This window comes from Strigops habroptila, chromosome 1, assembly GCF_004027225.2.
Source record: "Strigops habroptila isolate Jane chromosome 1, bStrHab1.2.pri, whole genome shotgun sequence".
In the NCBI taxonomy this organism is placed as follows: Eukaryota; Metazoa; Chordata; class Aves; order Psittaciformes; family Psittacidae; genus Strigops; species Strigops habroptila.
Genome location: NC_044277.2, coordinates 137551861 through 137573198, shown reverse-complemented (window position 1 = coordinate 137573198; position 21338 = coordinate 137551861). Strand labels below are relative to the sequence as shown.

The 21338-nt window shown below is 39.5% G+C and overlaps 1 protein-coding gene across 1 annotated transcript in view; it reads right to left on the bottom strand.

The window, feature by feature from the left end:
* Nucleotides 1-21338, bottom strand: part of RARB (retinoic acid receptor beta) — a 309913-nt gene that overhangs the window by 241837 nt on the left and 46738 nt on the right. The gene's annotated exons all lie outside the window — the stretch shown is intronic.

Below are 21338 nucleotides of genomic sequence, written 5' to 3'. Positions count from 1 at the left end.
TTGCATTAAAAATAGTTTTATCTCCACTTAATTGTCACCTATAGCCCTTTGTTTTCTCCCTTATGAACCTGCAACAAGCACTAGTCTGTTTCTCTTTGCTTAATAGAGCAATACTAAAAAGATGCTCAGAAGGTAGGTGTTTGCCCATCCTCTCAGGCTTATCATTGAGACCCACCACTGTCACATCTTTATAAAACATATGTACTATAGCTAGCTAGCTAGGAAAAAAATCATGGTAACACTTCTAACAGACACAAACTACATGTGCTTGAGGACTGGCTGATAACAGTTTTGATCAAACACAGCAGAGCCAAATTCTGGCTGGAGAGAAGAAATCTCTCCAGCACCAGCACTCTGTAGCCATTTCGTAGATGGCTACAACATTCAGGTGGGATGTTGCTTCTCCAGAGTGTCTAAGAAGCACTAACACCAATTCTTTTCCCACGTACACATCCCTGCAGTGCTCCCCTTCCCACATCAATTTCACTTTAGCTGTTCCTCACCAGCAAGGTGCAAGATTGTTGCAACCCACCTGTGTAGAGGCAGTGACCCCAAGAGCAGACGGCTGCTGCTTAGGGAGTAGGTGGCTCATGCGAAATGTCAGCGGCACGGATGCTCAAGCTGTGCTGGCTGCCAGCAAATTCCCAAGCAAAATGTCACGCTACTGGTCTATCTCGTGTGGTGCTAAGTGTCTGCAGCACTGGTTTTCTCTTTTTCCTTCCCTTCTCCTCTACCCTCTTAGCACTCTCCCTCCCCACCCTTTCCTGCAGTCAATCAGCAGTCCCAACCTGGAAACCCCTTGCTGTGGTTCGGATGGAGCTGCTGGAGGGATGTCCTCCCATCCAGAGCCTAAATTTTGTGATTCCTTGGATGCTTTATCTACTAAACTCTCCTTTTGCCAGTACTCAAAGCATGCTGCAAGGCCAGTCTCGCTTTCCACCCTGAAGACTGGGCATGTTCCAAGCTCATGGCGTTGCCACCGAACATTTGTCATGGCAAGATGAGCAGTCTTTTATATTCCGTTGCTCTCTGTATTAGGTATTAATTACAGGAAGGGCATCGAGAACATAGCTTAGTTCTCTTTAATGGCTTTTAGAAATCTAAACACATCAAAACAAACATCGGGTTTTGTTCTGTACATAATCCCTACCAGCTGTGTCTGAGCTTTATATAAACTGGTTTATTTGATCGACTTCCTTAATGAGGTAGGACAAAAAGCAAATTTTACTGAGCCCTATGCTGTAGTGTCATCACTTAGAAAAGGAATCAAAAGAGCAATTAATTAGATTTACACAGACACACACACACTCTTATCTGAAGGATCAGCATGATCTAGTACCAGACAGGGAACTGTTAAAGAGTCTGGTAATTCACAGATGTCCAGCATATTTATGGCATTAATCCAAAGCCATTTGACTTAGGGGGGTGAGACAGAGAAGAACACCAAAATACTTTGGTCTTCTTTCTGAAGATTTGCTATTTGCCAGCCAGATCACATGTTAAAGTAGCATTTGTTTAATAAGAATAATTTCTTTAATAAAATTTAATAATTTCTTTAATAAAAACAGAATCTTAATTCTGGAAAACGACAAGATAAAAAGCATCAACTACAAAAGTTGCAGCTGTAGATACTAATAGCAAACTATAAACCAAGAAGCAAAACACTTGCTATGCCGGTAAGCAACCAATCTGCATGAGATGCCCAAAGAGTGAAAATGAGGTGCCTTCTCAGTGATGTCAAAGCCATATTTAACTCCTCCTGGTCCAACTTCAAAACTGAACATGGAGTGCCATACTCTAGCCATGCACTGGAGTATCATTCTCCAATATAAAGAATTGACCATAACACCTACGTCACTTCACTGCCAAAGTCAGGAACATGGCCTCTTGACCTAGTGGATTGCAAGAGGTGGGTGCCATGGACAATCTGCATTGACTGTAGTGGTACCTACTCCTCAAGCAAGGAAGATTGTGGCTCCACCTTCAACTACTTCAGGTTTGATACCGTGGGCATCACACGTGAGACTGAGCAAGCGTCCAATGGAAGCACGATAGGAGCATACTGAGAAACATACCTATTTATAAGGGACAGTGACACTGGTAAATGAGAGGGCAGTGCTGACTTCAAATGAAGTGTGAGCAAACTGCATTTTCTTAGTTGTGTCTAGGTGGAGCAGGAAAAAAACCTCCAAACAAAACCAAACCCCCAACTCTTCCACATACCTTCCAGTCCTAAAAAGTCAGGTGAAAAGGAGCAGGTGAAAAGGAAGTAAAACCAGTTTCTATAAAATTCAGGTATGTTCTTTCACGATTACTAAATGTGGAACGGTGGAAATACTGGAAGATTATTTGTCTCTCTCATCTACTTGACAAGGAAACAGGTGTTTCTAATGTTATATTTTACTTGAAATTATTTAAAATAGAGACCTGAAATCCCCAAAAGAAACCATTAGCATCATACAACTCCTCCTCCCATTAGTAATGCCAACTAAAACACGGAGGGCAAAAATGGCCAAGCAGTGAAGAACAACTTCTTTTCCAACCTCCTGATGGATTTTGTGCCTTTTCCCATAGTGCAGAGACTTGAATAGCCCATCACCAGTAGATTAGTTAATCCATGGCCCACCTATAATTACTTGTGCACAGAAGAAACTTCTTGTTTCAGGCTTCTGAAAGCAGATTAATGAAAGTGCTTTCGTTTATGGGGAAAGAGAGAGTGGGCTAACTTGCTTAAAATGATACATTTTTGCCGTATGTAGGTAGAAAATAAACCCATCCATCAAGAATATATTAATAATAGATGAAAACGGGCTCCAGACACAAGATTACTTGGTGAAAACACCAGAATAATGGACAGAATTTTTATTCAATCAACTCCAAACAACATGGAAACTCCACAGAACAAGGCTTTCTTTCAGAAAGTAATCCTTTAATTCAGCCAAGATTTTGTTTGCTCAGAGTTATAACGGAACAGAAAAACAACAACAAAAAATGTATCTGGCATACAGAAAGACAAGCCTGTGTACTGCACTTTAAAACAATTAAATAAGTGTTTCACACCAGAGTAAAGCTTTTAACTACTGGAATAGGCAGAGCCAAATCTCATATTTTGTGCATACAGTTTAAACTGCCAAACAGGGTTTATGTACCGATTAGTGAAGATTATGTAGAGTGGTACGGCCATTTTTTAAAAATACAATATTATTACAAAGAACCCCCAGAGGTTCATATGAGGATGGTCTCTATTTCATAGACAGTAAAATCACTGAGGCATATCATCACAGCAATGACTTACTACTCCTGAAGGAGACAGGGGAGTTGAGCTCGGGACTGTTCATGCAGGGAACAGCTCTCCCCTGAAACTGAATATGCAAAAGCCAGTTTATAACTTGTACCACATATTTACTGGACTTTGAATGAAGTCTTAACACATCTGCATTGCTTCTCAGCTTCACCAGCCTCTCTAAGAAATTGGAATACCAATTTCTTAGCACCTGAAATATCTAATTTGAGAAGCTTTACTTCATGTCACTCTAGTAACACTACTGGTGGCTGTAAATCTGTGCCAGGCTTTTGGGAAAAGTCACTTTCACAACACGACTACACGCATGGATGAATATTACATACTGGATCATGCCATTGAGAGTTTTGAGTTGGGATGTGTCAGGCCTTGCCTCAGTATATGTCCAGCGTTTGGATCAGCATAAGGCTATTTATCTTCACTACAAGCACAAATTCTACATTATTTAACAGCTCTAAAAATGCTTTTTTGGATAATTTTCTTTTTTCTAAAACATTTAACATGACTAACAGTCACTAGAAGCACAAGAGCACTTATAACGTAACTGGATTTTACCAGTACATTCAAAGGGGGTACACAGCTTGTTTAGGAGAAAACAAACATATTTTTCAGGTATTACTTTTCAAGTAATACCCTTCTCTACAGTTTGACTGCCATAAGGGAAACTGAGGTATTTATACTGCCCATCAATAGCAATACCAGCATTATCCATTACTTGGCCAAATACTCTCATACTTGGATGCCATCTGAATCATGTCCTCCTTGACCTAGACCAGTCAGTACATTGTTACGTGTACTGTAAGTGTCCTGTGTACATTACTCTGTGTAACATACAGGCACAGGGCACAGGTACATGTATTATATAACCCTGTGCTGTGCACACAAAGTAGTATAGCCCATTACCATTTCATAACTCCTTTTGGGTATAAACTCTGGAGGTTCTCTGACCCTCCTCACACCTACAAGGCGACTCAGCTCTGTGTAAGCAGGATCAGGAGCTTGGCTTGGGAAGTCCTTAGCACAGAAGAGTGCAAGTAATGCTTTCAGTTGGCACAACAGCTTAGCTACACCAACTGGGGTTAAGCTATGTTTAAGTATGTCCAAAATGTACCTGTGTCTCTGTGCTCTACCTCAAAGAAGAGGTAGAAGACCTTTCTTTTGAAGACAAAGAAAAGAGAAATTTACTATCAAGGAAAGACTGCATGATTTATGCAGCCGACGCTACACTGCATACAAAAATCTTCACACGCATTTTTGAGGCAAGCATTCTCTCTGGCCAGGAAATTGCACAGCTTGCAAATTAGAAACACAACTGCAGTTCTACCAGCTCTCCTTGCTTCCACCAAAGTAAGACCAATGTCCTGTGTGCCCATGGCACTCAGCACTAAGGGAGCTGGCCCTCCTCTAGCCACAATACACTTAAGATGCAGAAAGAATTTCAAGCAAGATTTCAACTCACAATTTTAGAAAAGCAATTCCCCAATCTGAAGGACCTCTCCCTTTGCAGCACAACCTCAGTCCCCTGCTCTTTCTATAATAACGAGTTCAAAGGGAATTAAAGCTCAAGCAACACAATGGAAGAGACACTGGAGTACTTTAGACAATGGAAAATGAAGAAAAATAGACATCATTTGAAAGAAACTTCTGGGCTCTGTGTTGTACTGGACTACAAGGCAAAGAAAAGAAACGCTGTCAAATTAGAAGGGAAAAGCACATCAGGCAGGTAATAGTACTGTTTATAGAAAAACTCCATTTATAGTGATACTGGCTTGAAAGAGGAGAAAGTGCCTATAACAAACAATCCTTTATCGGTCTGATGAAAAGTATACTCACATCAATGTCAGTCTCCGAATAGACTGGCAAAGACTTTGTGTTAGGCCCTGTTTAAGAGTCCATTGCAGGAGGGAAAGAGGTTGCTATGCCACTTCAGATAAGTCAGCTGAAGTGTTCTCCCTGATCCCAGCAACACCGAGCTTTATCCAGTCCACAGATAACATGTCCCCAAAATAAAGTTAATTGAAAAACTAAAGTATGCAAATACATAGCACGGAAGATGAAAAATACCTGGGTAATGCAACACATGAATAACAAATTTCCGTACAACTGTAGGAAAAGGAACAGAAGAAGGTTCAATTTCAAATTTCCAGTTCTTAGGTGTTTTAGAAAATGTCTAGAAAATCAAACACAAATATTTTATGTGTTGCTAGAGAATTCTTAACAAATTTACTGTAAATCCCTCAAAACCAAAATCTATTGCCATTAAAAGGAAAATAAGACAGAAAGGGCAGTTGTGACAGGCGTTACAACTGCTTAGCTTCTTATCCTGTTACATTTCTGATACGTTACTCACCATCAAGTCACTGATCTACCGAAATAACAGAATAAAGTAAAGAAAGGCAACGTGTTCAACCACAATTCAGAACTTGGATGATGAAATACAAGTGATATACCTTTTAAAAGTGAATCATACACATTTATAACTATTTCATAAGCCTGTTTGTAAGAACTCTTTATCTTCCAGTGCTTCTCTTTCTCAATGCAGAAACAAACTTCTTTTTCTTTCTATTCTGATTTCCAGTGATGAAATCTGCTTCTCACCTCAAGGTTAGCATTTCAGTGAAAAATATTCCTGACCAACAAACCTGCTATGGGTAAAACAGTAGTGAGACAATTCCAGATTTCCCTCTGAGCAAAAGGGTTTCAGGACAACGTTCTGGTTAAACGATGATGAATTACAGTGAAAAGTTGTGTATGAATGCTGGGATGAATATGAAATGAGATCAGCTTTGTTAAAGCCATCACAATAAATATGAGATGAATCAATGAATACCAGGCAATTACTGCAGAGCTCTTCAAAGGCAGACCACTGCAGTCGCTAGAAAGATAGCAGGTGCAGGGTTTATAGCTGCAAACAGGCAGTGCCAATACTGCCTGGAGAGAAGAATGCTTTCCCAATCATTTAAACATGGGAAGGGAAACAAGTGATGGTCACAAAAATGCTTTTGGTAATGAAAGCACAGCCACCCCTTTGTCACAGCAGACTCAGCCACCCAGGCAGTGGAAAGGGCATGAATCCTGATTCCTCAGAAAAATTAATTTGAGGACAATTCACTACAGAGTTTATGGCTGTGATTCAAGCCTACACACACCTCAAAGCCAGAGCAACTGACCCCTGTATAGCACAAAAGTCACTAAAAAGAACATAAACCACCACCACCACCTTTCTGGAAGTTCAACCATGGAGTGAGTTACCTATGCTATTCTCATCCCAAAGGGGTACCCTTCTCTCCTCTTCACCTTTTTGGTATACTTAAAATGGGTGTTGTTTACCCCTACAAAAGACCCCTCTTGCCACTTTAGTTGCTGACCACTTTCAACTCTGCAAAGAAAGGGATTTAGGCAATTATAATCCTTCTAAAACTCCACCATGAAGCAGTTCAGTGCCATACGTGAGAGGCATGCACTGATAAGCTCATTCTGCTGACAATACTGCAGTAATCTGACAACTGGGCAGAAGGAGAGAGCTACAAGATACCTACATATATCTAGTTAACAGAGGGGAAAAAGTTAAAAAAAAAGAAAGGGCTGTTGAAAAGCAGATGAAAATCAACACTGCAAGCTATCGGCTTGAAAAACAAACAAGCTTTCCCCCCGCCAGCAGCAGCATACTCGCAAGTCACCAAGATCTCACTAAGGCTAAAGATTTGTTCCTTGCGGTGCTGTGACCCATCATCCCATAGTTCACTGAGGAACCAAGCAGCTGGGTCATGCGATGGGCAGATGCACGTGGGAGAGAAACCCTCCGGCTGCTGGAGCTGCTCAGGCTCCCGGAGTCCCCTCTGTGACCAGTGAAGCACACCAGCTCCCCTGCGCCGAGCTCCTGCAGCCCGGGGAGCAAGGACAGGCTTAAACCTGGGCTCATAACCTCATCTGGATGGATACCTGACACACTGGAAAAGTCAGGGTGGAGAATCTTAATCCTTCAAATAAAAACAACCTTAAAAAAACCCATCAAACATAAATGCACACCGCACAAACAACGTAGAGAGACAGAACCACGTTCTCTCTCCTTTCAAACTACGAGTCAAATAACTTGTTTTCTTAAAACCATGCTCTAATTTGATAGATGTGGAAACTGACTCCCACCATCCTGTAAAAAATGAGAAAGACAAAAAAGAAAAAAAAAATAATACTAATAATCCAGAGGATTAGGGATCAGAGGTCAATGCACAACCTTTTAATGAGCAAGGTATTTAAAGACTGATGACACAGTGTATTTTTATTCTGCAGTAATTTAGTACAGAAGTTTACATTGATTGCTTAAAAGGCCATTCGATTTTATTTCCCATATTTAATTGTTCTTAGTGCCCAATAAATGGTTGACTGGAGAAAGTAAAGGATTATTTTATTCTTTTTGTATCATTAGAAATACTGTCAGCCCAACTCACTCACTCACATGCCCTCTACATGCCTTTCATGTTTTTACAAACCCGTGCAGATTACCTGCTCTTCATTACCACCAAACCTGACGACCCCCCCCCACCAGTGCTCAGGCTTTCTAACCTGAACTAAACCTCTCACAGGTGCATGAACAAAAAGGAGGTATTTTACTTCTCCCAGCAAGAACTTTATAAATACAACAACAAAAAAAAAAAACCATAAGCTTGCATGGTGGAATTTTGGTTTACCTTTAAATTTACATCTTCTATGAAAAAGGGTTGCCTGCTAAGTCCTTATATCTTATCATAGAATCATAGAATCATAGAATCGTAAGGGTTGGAAAGGACCTTAAGATCATCTAGTTCCAACCCCCCTCAGATCCTACTTGTTGAGCAGGAGCTGCAGGCCCTCAGACCAGGACAACATGTATTTAAGCACATGGCTTAGTTATATGTTAGAGATTCAGCATGTGCTTAAATTAGGTCATCATCTGCTCATCTTTCTCCTTGTCAACAGAGAACAAATGTGAAAAACACAGGAAAGGTTCTTTTGCCTAGGAAGGATTTGTTGTATCTCACAACACAGTTAAATCATGCCACTCGGTGAACATCGTGACAGCTTCCTAAGTACAAAGTTATTTTTGTGTTTTCCAAGAATTATCTAGTTATCTGGACAACATGTACAATTCCTAGGTTGCTATTTATACAGCATCCAGACATAGTGGGCATTTGTTGAACCCATCTACATACTTGTATGTTTACAAACTCACCAAAACATGAGAAAAAAATTGTCAGCTTTTAGTTTCTCTCTTTTCTCAGCATTTCTATGATGTAAGAAACTATTATCACTTTCTTACATCCAGGCAGCTGAAGCACAAAGAAATATGGTTTGGATTTGCAGAAGATCTGGAGGAAGTTTAGTGCCCGGATCACCTTATCTTAATTCCTAACATGTTACCCTTACTTTCAACAAAATCCAGAGGTGAAACGGCTAGTGCCATTGAACTCAACAGGATATTTTACAATGGTTTCAACAGTGTCAGGATTTCAACTTCTAACGTCAGTAGGATTTTTATCTAAATAAAATCTGGGACTTTTCCTTTATAGCCATTCACAATATTTTATCGCATACCACTGAATTATTGAAAAGTTAATTTCTTTCACTACTACATTTAAAGGGAATCACATTCAGTGGAAAATACAGATACCTAACAAAAAAAAGAAATAGGTAGCATGCAAGATGTTTCATCAAAACATATACAGGCGTACAAAAGGCAACTTTTAAAATTGATTTTTATGTACCATTTAATGCTGATCGTCTCAAAGATCATCACTATAAAAAAGAATAGTGAAACAGGAACAAAAAAGGGAAATGACATAAAAATTTCTTTTGAAAGATAACCACATGGAGTTTTCCAAATGTAATCGCAGAGTTGAACTAGTACAATAATATTGGATCTGTAATCTACTTAAGTATTTATTGATTGATACCCATGACAAAATAACTGTTGCCCTAATAGGATTCACATCCAACATTTTTTAAGTTTCCCAAATCGTTCACATGGTACACTTACATATAAATCAATTAATATTGACTAATTCATCAATATTTGCACAATATGAAAAACAGTTTTGGCGGCTTTATGTTCTCCTCAGAGCAGCTTTACCTACTGATGATTAATTTTAATTTACTTTAAAGGATTCTATTGCACTGAAACTTTAATTAAAAACAAAATGAGAAAGTCTATAAAGTCTGCATAGCATCAATTACACAGACTTGATATCCTGCACTTCGCCTACCCTCTGTACATATGGTTTCTGTTAAAATAATTGGAAAGCACTTCTGAACAATGTCACCCACACATCCATTCTAAGAGCAAGAGGATATATTACCATTAAACATCACTAATATTAATAAAGAAACAATTAATTCTTCATTACCTATTTCTAAAATATACCATCAGACTCCTTCAGTTCAAACACAAATAAAACATTACACATGCCTGTCAGTGAAATGGGTAATCATCATCATTGTTATAATTTACACTGCTTTCCGTTGTAAGTCTAATGCCTCATTTATTTATAAAGCTTTTTGGCTGACATTATAAATAACCTCTTTGAAATATTAAAAAAAATAATCTAGCTCTTACTAAGCAAACTCCCATACCTCCTGTCAAGACTCTTTCTCTATAAAATGGTGCTTCTAACTTGCATTACACTTGAACAGACAACATTTATATTTATAAATGTTAATGTTTCAGTAAAACACACTAAATAATACTTCCCATTGACTTATGTATGTATACAAAAAATATATATAGTCAGCAGACTAACCTCAATCACAAAGAAAATCACTACTAAGAAAATCCACACAGAAAATTGTTTGGAAACTCCTGGTGAGTTTACACCAGGTGTAAGTCGGCTCAGCAGCCACATAGTATCTGACTTAAAGATCAACCTTACTAACACTGGTTTGGATCAGGTACAAGAACAGTTCAATGTTTTAATTATTAAAAAAGCATGGAATTGTCACAGTCCTCATCCAGTGCTCCAGCCAGCATCAGGTTACAAACCTCCAAGGTGTCTCTGGCACGCTGCCTGGACTATTTATTGCTATTTGTAAATTAGAGACTGTGCAAGAATGTCAGTTTTAAATATCTTTTTTTAAATGAGCCTGATAAGAGATGACCAGATAAACATTTTATGAGACTGCTGAATAATGGCATCGCGCAAAGCCAGCTTGTGAATTTTACAGGACAGCTACCTTGCCACAACACACTGGCAAGGCAGCTTGTGAATTAAAAGAATAAAGCTATCGGAAACAAAAAGTGTGCGCTCTAAACCTGTAACAACAAAAATAACGAGAAAGTCAACTATCATCCATAACAAAAACAATCACAGAGCTCTCCATATCTGAAAGTAATGGAGAGTCTAAGGTGCCCCTATCAATCCTGCTAATACAGCTCTAGCAATTGTTTTCCGTACTCTACATCAGTAAGTTAAAATACGCTTCCAATGCCTAACACAGCAGTCATTAAAGTTTCCCCTGCCTCAATCAGCATAACTAATGAGGCCATATAATAACAGAATGCAATCTCTAATGAAAAGGAGAACAAAGTCTCCCTGCAACAATACTGCTCTTGATTTAGTATTCTCAACTTGTCCATCCTCCATCTTTTACTCTGTGGGTATTACCACCACTCAGAAAATTACATTTCAATGAACTTGTCAGGAAATAAGTAATAAATTAATCAGGCAGCATAAACCAATTACAGTCATTTTCTGTGTGTTTTCTTTCAGGGCCTAGGCATGAATGCAGTACTGGCTGCAATGGCTGTTGCTGCAGAATGCTCAAAAGGGCTGCAGGGGTGCGCAGTAATGCTGCTGGAAGGAGGGGTGAAAGCATCTCTGCTCAGTTGAAGCCATCGCAAGTACAGTGGAGCTCCAGCACCAAAACATCATTATTTTTTAATTATTTTTTTTTAATAATGTATATACAAATCTATATGCAAAACTGAACCCTCTCAGGCACTTTGAAAAATGTCACCAGATACCTAATATAGAATCATAGAATCAGCTGGGTTGGAAAAGACCTTTAAGATCATCAAGTCCAACCTTTACCCTAGCACTGCCATGTCACTAAACCATGTCACTAAGGGCCTTGTCTACACAGGGTTTAAAGGCTTCCAGGGACGGTGACTTCACGACTGCCCTGGGCAGCCTGTTCCAATGCCTGATCAGCTTCTTCGTGAAGAAAATTTTCCTAATATCCAATCTAAACCTCCTCTGGTGCAGCTTGAGGTCATTACCTCTTGCCCTATCACTTGCTCCCAAGTGGGAGAAGAAACCAGCCACCTCCTCTCTCCATCCTCCTTTCAGGTAGTTGCAGAGAGTATGGTATGTAACGTCGAGCAGGATTTAGGCTTTCTGCCTTTCTCTGCATACAGTTTCGTCTCTTTCATCAAACTCATCCCCAAAGGAGTTTTCACTACATTTATGCACCTCCCATCAGGCAGTTAACATAACCCTGTGCTTGCTGGCAGCTCACAGCGGGCTGCTACCCCTTCTGTGCTTTATGAAGATTACCGCTGAGGGTAATTTGTGGCTTCAACTGGCAAAGGAACTCCAGGGACTGCGAGGAGGTGGCAAAACCATGGTGTCTGCAGGGCTCCCAAGGGACCAGGGAGCTTGGGAGTGGTCAGTGTGGTTTCTGTACATAATGTGGCAACAAATATTTCACAAAGGATAAAATCAGTAGACGAGTGAATGGGAAAACTTCAAGCACCTAAATAGGTTTGCAAGCATAGCTCAGCTTCTTTCCGTTGTCAGGAGTGACAAAGGAGGTTGCCTACAAGACCAAATTGTTGTTATGAGTATCTAAATGTTAAATCTGGGAGCACCCAAGACAAATTGTACCAATGGCTATGGCTAAACTGAGTTAACTGAGAGGGTATTTGATGGCATCCCAATTCTGTTTAGGCAGTGCCTGGCTGTAATGCATTCCCCTCTTTCCTCTGACTGCTAGGCAAAGCTTTAATGCTCATGATGTTTCTTTTAAACACATGAAGTGAGCAACAGTACCATCTGAATTACCAGTCGAGTTCTCCCACACTAACAGGGACTGAACAATTCCAATTGGATGCCTCTTGCTCCAGGCTGTGTGAAAACTCGGGAAGAGCAGCACACTGGTTTCGCACTTCTGGTTTAAGGCATTGTGCCCGTCTTCACACACGAGAGCACCAGAAAGACTGTTTTTCTTTAACAAAGCTCAGATGCTGAAGCACAAGGCACATTCTGTCATGGCACAGAATTTCATAGCAAAGTACTCAGATGCAAAATCTGAAGCAATACACACTTCTGATCCTATAAAGTGAGCCAAGGTCATGCACAAAATGGAACAGAAACTTCTTGCTTAACAAGGAAAGCAAGTCCGCCTGTTCAGTGCCTTCAAAAGCACCTACCTGGACTCCATAAAAGATGTACTTCTGAATAAAAGCTTTGCTACCAACTGCTTCTGTTGATATAGGATGAAGATTTTATGCACGCAAACACACTCTTTACATATATGCAATATTTCACTGAACTCTTAAACTTAGTCCTACATGTGTAGTTATACAAGCATCACACACCTGCCAGACTCCAGACCCTCGCAAGAGCACTGGAATCCTTTTCATGAATTTTGTCTATGTTCTGTCTTGGCTGGGAAAAGATCCAAGTAGGGTAAGCTCCGGGAGCTCATTATCATTGCCACTTTTTGAAGGCTGAATATTGTTTAACCTTTCCCTTTCAGTCTGTGTAAAATTCCTAGAGGGCAGTTTGAGCCTCATATGGTCTAATTAAAAGTGGGATTTATTAAGACTGGAATAAAATAAATTAAAATAAAATAAAATTTGTCAAAATCTCTGTAACCTCATTTTTGGCATGAGGAAGGGCAGAAGTGCAGTAAAAAATTAAGTTACAGCATTTAAAAGAAAATTATCTTCCAAGCACTTTTGCCTCTGAGCTGGCTGCTAAAGTAATATCCTACCTTCATGACTTCTACAGTTCTTTTCTTGTCTTGATTTATCCTCACACAAGACAGCTCCTACGAAGAAGTCATGTGCTCTCATACTCTTCCCTATATTAATTTAAAACTGCAATTAATCTACTTCATGGTTTCAGACTCTATTTTCTTACTTCTCCATTTTATGTTATCATCCTAAATACTTCTCTGAAGGCAGAAGCAAAGAAGCTTATACTTTCATACCACCTATCAAGGATGTGAAGGACTGAACTAGATAGTTTTCCCCTCCACCTCCAAGAGCAAGAAAATAAGCTCTAAAGAGCTATTGCCCACAGAATAAAGCAACTAGAGCAAAGACATGCTTCCAAAACAGGTTTATTTGAGCCAATTCAGGTACTGATACCAATGAAAATGGAGCAACTTGGCTGGCTTGGAGACAGATAGGTGTCACATCTATGCCACTGCACTTTGTCTGTAGCTCAGGCAAACCATAGAGGCAAAAGTTTATTCATCCACTTGTGTTGAAGCCACATCTCTGATGGCAGTACAGGTATATATTTAGACATCGTGTTTGACATGAGTATTGTGCTGCAAGCACCACAAAACCCCCTAAACAATTAGTCCATCCTGTTAATGAAAACTAAATGGACCAGCAGCTCCCACACATCCCCACAGCACTGGGGAAAATTCCTACAAAGCGCAAGCCAATGTCACCAGCCAAACTTGATATGCCATGATGACCGTAATCAGTAGTAGAGTTTTCAGCTTTTTGCTACTTCTCAGTAGGCTTTTCCCAACAACATGTCTTAACAGCAGCCAGCCCTGCAGCAGCAGCATTTTAAGAAACCATGCAACTCAAACCTTTAACCCAGTTCACCACAACCACAAGCAGGAAAGCTTTAGCAAGCCAACAAGTCTACTGCAGAGACAGAAATTTGCTAATAAACCCATAACATTCTGCAGCACAAGTTCATTTACTATCCCTAGTTCATCCCTGTGCCAACAGCCCTTTCAGGTAAACCTCTTTTCTATCCAGCTTCAAATTTCATGCATTTAATTTCCTTCTATTATCCCAATTACAGCACAATGGGTCATGCTAAATGATTTCTCTTCCCTCTTTTATCGCTTCTATACATTTTTATATACTTCAGAACCAGCAAAGTGGATTGTGTGCCCCATCACTTCAGTCCCCGTTAGCAAATATTTAAGTCCTCCAAATTTGTACTCAGGAGTCAGTACTTCCAGCACCTCAAGTTTGTTTAGTTCATTGGTTTTCACTGTGTAAGTGTCCCGGTGTCAAACGCCACATTTTACCTTCCAAAGGAGAATACAGCTCCAGTTACACTCACTTCAGGGTTTTTCTATTCTGGGAAACAAAGCAAAACAAACAAAAACAAACAAATGCACCAGTTTCCCCAGTTGCCCTTAATTTGACTTCACTATGGTCCACATTAACAGAAACAGCAGCTAAACTGTCTTTGAAACTTTATTCACCATAGCTAGAAAAAAAAGGAAGGAAAAAAAAGAGACTGGTGAAATGCCTTTAAAACATGCTTTAATCTAGCTGGAATGCCATAAATTGCTTCCAGATGTGCTCCATACAAAAGTCAATCATAGCTATTTATACTGACACTCTGCAGTCCAAACAATCTGAATCCAAATGCCATGTCTCTGCTACAATAAAGCTATAAATGTCAGTCTTGTTGAATTTGGAGAGGTGTTGAAGAGTTCATGCTAGTTTGCTTTCTGGGGTATTTGTCAGCCAGCAATTATTAGGAAAAAAAAAAAAAAAATAAAAAGAAACTTTTAGGATTTTTAATGCTGAGCTATTCTTAAAGCACACCTGACACCTTCCAATCACGACCTTGAAAGTGCCACAGGTTACAAGTTGAAATTCATTTCATAAGTTAGAAAAATGTAGCGCTTAGGCTCTGAGCCAAGAATAACTGAAGGGCTTGGCAAGTCTCCCATGCCCTCCCCTAGAACGAACACACACGTAGTACACCTGGGACTAAATGAACTCAACTATAGTAAAATGACACACTGACTGCAATAATGCCTCTATTCAATAACCTTCCAGGGTATGGGGGGGGGAAATATTCTTGGTGTAGAAAAGAAAAAGAAGTTTGGAAACCATACCCCCATCAGTTGTTTTGCATGCGACACATGGCCGTCGGAATCAAAGTAGTCTTCACTTGGGAAAACTGAATAACCAGCATTTAGATGAAAAGAGGACCTATGGCGTTATCCCACACTGTTTCAGGAAAATGTATTACTTTTGTGTAGTCTCCACAGAATTTTCTGGTTGATTTTTATAGACTTTATTAAGAGTTCTCCCCATGCCCCAAAAGTGCACCTGCAGTTCAATTTACGTATAAATGTTCAGAGTTTTAATACTGGCTTCGTGTGAGTGAAAAACAACTGGAATTTTCTCATCCTTGCTTTTGGTTTGGGGAATTAGAAATGTTTCAGAAAATCATAACATGTAATGGCTTTTTTATTTCCCTTGATGTTTGCCTTCTACTCCAAAGATTTCCTCTGCTTTCCCTTGATTCCTTACCTTTTCCCAAGTCCAGAAGACCATCCCTGAAACAGAGATGAAGAACATTCTCCATCTGAGACTAAGCCGTAGCACCATCATTTGTCACCACGCAGGTTAAGAGGGAAAATAAGTCAGAAAATACACACAGAAGTGGTAAAATCTTGGTCTAAAATCCTTTCTGCACTTTCAGAGAAGGTAAGCAAACTGTACAAGACATGGTATCCTAAGGTTCAAATTCTATATACAAGCAGAAAATAATGAGAGACTTTACAAACAAGACTTGTGCTCTCAGTTCAACTTACTGGAAAACTTATTTTTTAATAAATCTCTTCAGTCAGAGGTTATACAAATGACTACAGAAGCAGCAAACATAATACCTGTTTTTAAGAATGGGGGAGGAACCTATTTAGTGAACTACTGAGCCATCAGTCTGGCCCAAATGTCATGCAAGGTTTTATAACCTGTTTTGAAAGAATGTAATTTCTGTGTAATTGCAGAGGGTTGGAGAAGAGATAAGCAACAGAGAGGCAGAGAAGCTATTCAAGTTAAAAGACAATTCTGGCATAAGAACAAATGATTAAGACTTGGCCGCGAATACATTAAGACTGGAATTCACAAGCACATGTCTAACCATCAGGAGGGCGAGGTGCTCCAACTACCATCCTGTGGGAATGGGATGGAGAAAAATCCTTCCACAAGGGAGGCTGATCAATTTATATGACTTAGTATCCTGCAACAGCAGGGGATAAAACTTGGTGAGGCTTAAGCTGCCTTCCACTCCTGTATCAGCCTGTTTCTGTGTCTTTACCCCTAGCTCCTATCAGACAGTGAGATTTTTTTCATTGCTTTGTTTCTTCAGATAACAGCTTCTAACTCTTGCAGGAAAAGCTTAGGGGGCTGCTGAAGCCATAAATAGAAGGCAACAAACACCACTGTTCACTGATATCTATTAGTGTATTTCTTCCTTTTTTTCCGGCCAAGTGGTGACACTAATCTTCAGAAACCTTCTACCTCCATCAATCCTACTGCACCTCGATCCATGTTATTTTACATCCTCAGACTACCAGGATGTATATGGAATGTCCTCCTCACATCCTACCCCACTGTAAAGACCTACCACACTGCCCACACATTTTTAAGACAAATGTACACCCAAAAGAAGTAACTAATTTACCATGTGTCCATAATCCTTAATGCCTTCTCTCCATCAAAGCTTCTTTTCTGGCATAAAGTTCTCCCCTCACCTGTGCATCAGGCCTTCCACTTAGACCCCCAACTTCCTGAATCTAGGACTTAAGAGTCTTCTCATGAGGCATCAGCTCCACTCTGGGACACGGTAAAAGTAAAATATTTGTGACAACAATAATAATAACTAATGCTGATCACTACTGCTGGTTTTGAACTCTGTGAATCTGTTCTGCTTTTGCAGCTGTGCTGTGATTCTTCTGAAGCACCAAGGGTGCTGCCAGCAGCCTATATACTAGATTATTAATTCAACCCATCCTTCCCATCCAACAAAAAGTACCGTATCTCCAGATCTGCATAGCTTCTGCATTTGTGATGGCTGACCCCCAAAAAGAGATAGAAGGAGAACAAAAGTCAGTAAAGTTACCAAAACATACAAGCCTCTTGTAGCTACTGTTTCAAACAAACAGGTTGGGAGCCAATATAATAATTTCTACCAAGATCATGCAATGTTTTATTTGCTTTACATTTGTCATCATTTATTGGAAACAATAACCCTCCAAGAAAACCAACAAAAAAACCCTTACTTTGTGTTTAAAATTATTTACTATAGCTTTAAAAGTAACAAATGAAGCACTTGAGTCTCAGATGTGTAACCAGTAGGGAGTTGGCTCCATGCATCAGTTTTTACACCTCTTGCAGTTAAATCAGAGATCCAAATGCAAAATCTAGCACTCAGTGGTGAACTTATAACACTCCCTGGAGGAGTGTGTCCATAAACCATTCAATGGATTACACTCATCCATACAATACCTTACTTTATATATCCCGTTCCCACAAAAAAAGAAAAAAAAAAAAGAAAAAAGGCAAACAAAACAAAGCTTCACTAAGGTGAAATTAAGGTTGCATAAACTATAAATCATTTTTGTCAGCATATTTCTAAGGCTCTACTTTCCTTTTTGAGACTTCATTAGAACAATTTTCTTTATCTCAAATGGATTTGTTTCTCCAAATTTGCGTCTTGGCCAGGAAAGGGATCCAAAAAACACCCTATGATATATGTGGCATAGCCACATGTGTCTCAGGAGCACTCCCAGCCCTTTGGAGTATACTCAGCATAGAATACACTTTCAAAACTGCTGCATTGAATTTCTGTATAATGCCCTTAATGACAGTGTTTTGGGAGTTTCACATTACACCTCATGTACTTATGAGTCTTCCAGACATCAAGTCTTTTGCAATATATTTCTATTTACATATATAAACATGTGCACACACTGTGTGTGCGTGCTCACATGCATACACATATACATGCAGAAACACACACACAGTTTGGGGCCAAAAGTAGAATAAAGAAAGATCAGTGTAACTTCACTGAATTTAATGGAAGCTAGATAAAGATTAGAAAACCTGAGGATAACAAACCTATCTGAATGGCTTACTGACTATTTCAAAGTTCACAGAACATAATAAGTGTGAATATTTCCAACATCCTTCACAATTAAAAGAAAGCACATGAACTAATAACAGGAAGAGTGGGGTTTTGTTCCAGTGAACGCTATTCTTCAACTCAGTGAAAATGTACTATTGTCACGCAAACCTGCTGGAAAAATGATGACACTATAGTGTCGATGCCAAGCTCTTTGTAGGCCAGCTGGTCTCTCACTTCATCTCGATGTGGTCGGTCCTCCCAAGCTCAGGAGCAAAACACCAACATTTCCCTACAACCAGGGACATCCTACACAACTCGCAGCTAGTTGGAGATACTTGCCGAAGAGAACCTGTGTCAGCAAAGTCTGCTAATCATAGCCACAGGATGAGAAGCCGTAAAACCTCAGGTTTGAGCTGTGCAAAGCTCAGGAACCAGAAACTGGCTGCCCTACCTAGAGTGCACCATGATTTGTGCTAATGGAGGTCAGATAAAAAGCAAGAGTCACATACCAAATGAGGGCTGGGCATCCTCCCAACTACCAAAGAGCCGGTGGAGATACACTCTGCGGTAGGAAAGGCAGGATCTCAAAACTAAACAAGACATCCAAAATTTCTGCATCTGACATTGTCCTTCAGTCATCACATCCCTCTCTCTTGCTACATGACTATCAATCCCAAAGCAAAAAGATAGAGTTTAATATTCTTGTTCCCATGGATCCTACCAAACCTTCTAACAAAAAGGCTACTTATTCAGAAGTAAAGCCTTATCAGATAGAGGGGAAAATACATAAAAATTCACAACTGATCAACACTTCATTGTCGTTTGTAGTACGTTTTCAACCATTTAAGAGTTTTACCTAATGAACCTAGCATTTCTTGTTCTTTGTTTTGGGTTCTTTGTTTGTTTTTTCTTTTAATGATTGTAAAACACAGATTTGTCTTCAAAAAAATAAGTGGCATTAAATGCCAACAGCATGAGAAAATGTAGCTTTAATGTGGAAAATGGAGTCCGAATAACATTTCTACTTATCATATAGCAACCATTACCAGCCTTTCTGTGGGGAAAAGCACTCTCCCTTCACCACTGGGCCCCCAAAACCCCAGCCAGCTCAGTTTAAGAGGCTCTTTATGCATGGAGAGGGGGATGAGGATGTTTTCTGGGACAGACAACTGCACTGACTATCTAGCACATGGCTCCCACTACGAGCTCCCTTCCATGTATCTTGTTTTATTAAAATGATGGAATAGGTGGCTCCTAAGGCTTAACAGTAGTTTTGCTTAGACAGGCTCCACTGACCATAATTTATTTATCTTTTAGAATATCTCAGTTACCCAGATTTCTACATTTACCATAATTTCTCAATTATGCCTGCACAGATTTATTATGTTCCAGAAAAGCTTTCACTGATTCTCTACCAGTTTTGAACCACAGTAATGTTAAAAAAAACCACAACCATGTTCTTAAACCCTGTTCTTAAAATGTCCATTCAGAATTTTTTTTTAATTGACTTACAAAGTGACATTATTGAAAGAAATATTTCAAACTTTCAGATTTTGAAAACTTGCAATAATGCTCCCATCCCCAATCCAATCCAAAACCAAAGTCTCACTCATTTTTAAATGGAGGTTCCCCTTCCAGTTGCTTAATTTCATGGCAACATTAAAAATTTAAATAAACAAAAACCTCACATTCCACTATGGGTTCATGCAATTTTCATCAACGCAGAGATCGTTTTTCACAATTATCTAACACTGCACACGCCGTTTACCCTCAACCCCCTTACTCACAGCCATAAAGATACATACTCGTAACACACTGGATTTGCCATTGAAACTTTCTAGCTGCAGGAAATCTCCAACTACCACAAATCAGTTTCTTGCTGCAGCAGGGATGGCAAAAGCAGCAAGGGCAGCTCGTCTGCAGCTTTGCCTTCTCCTCCAACTCCAACAAACTCCAACCATAGAGGGTCAAGCCAGCAGCACTATCAATGACACACTGATCCATTGCATGAACCCACACCAAGGAAAAATGTGCACTGAGAATATGCAAAAGGGGCTATCGACTTAATTGGTCAGTTGAAGTAATTATACCCTCAAGTGTTAAGAAGCTGAAAAGCCATTTTTGCTATAAAATACACAGGGAATCTTAATGTTATGGCCAGCAGCACAACAGTACACACATTACTCATGCTGCATTTATCTAGTCCTTGAATGCAGCTCTTGCTGCTCCTGATACAAGATTTTCATTAGGCCAAATTTGAAAGCCACGCCAGAGAACTAAACCCATTCAGACACACAGCCACATTAAGAAGTTGACAGCACATGCTATTAAATACAACTGTGGGCCTCTTCCTGAGTAACAAAATGGTAACTTTTGCAGCATGCTCTTCAATAAAGAATAACCACCACCCCCAAAAATTAAGAGGGGCTTGGTAAGCAATAACAGGTAATGGTTTGTTCATCTGATTATCAGCCAAGCTCCAGAGACTAATCTATTCCCATTACACAGTTCTTGCTCATCGTGCCATACTTCAGTGACCACATCTCAATGCCAATGTTTTTTAATTCTTTTATCTCTGCTGATCTTCTGCTATAAAAAGCTATCCTAAGCTTTTGCTTACATTGTTCTGCTGAATTTCCATTACCCTGAAAAAATATTCACTGCTACTCTTTTTTTTCAGTGTATTTTGCAGTTTGTTGTTGTTTTGTGGGGTCCTTTTAAATCAACTAATAAAATCATATCAGAAAGCTTCTCAGTACAGCCTAAGCAAACAGTGGCATGTGAGTACAATGAGGTATAGTACAATATGCAAGAGAAGTCAGAGGCTGAAATGAGAATACAATTTCCCATGAGAGAGTTCTATGTTCAAGCCATTTAACTTTAAAACTAGTTCAATATTTGAACAAGACACTATTTAATTCCCATTCAAAGTTTAA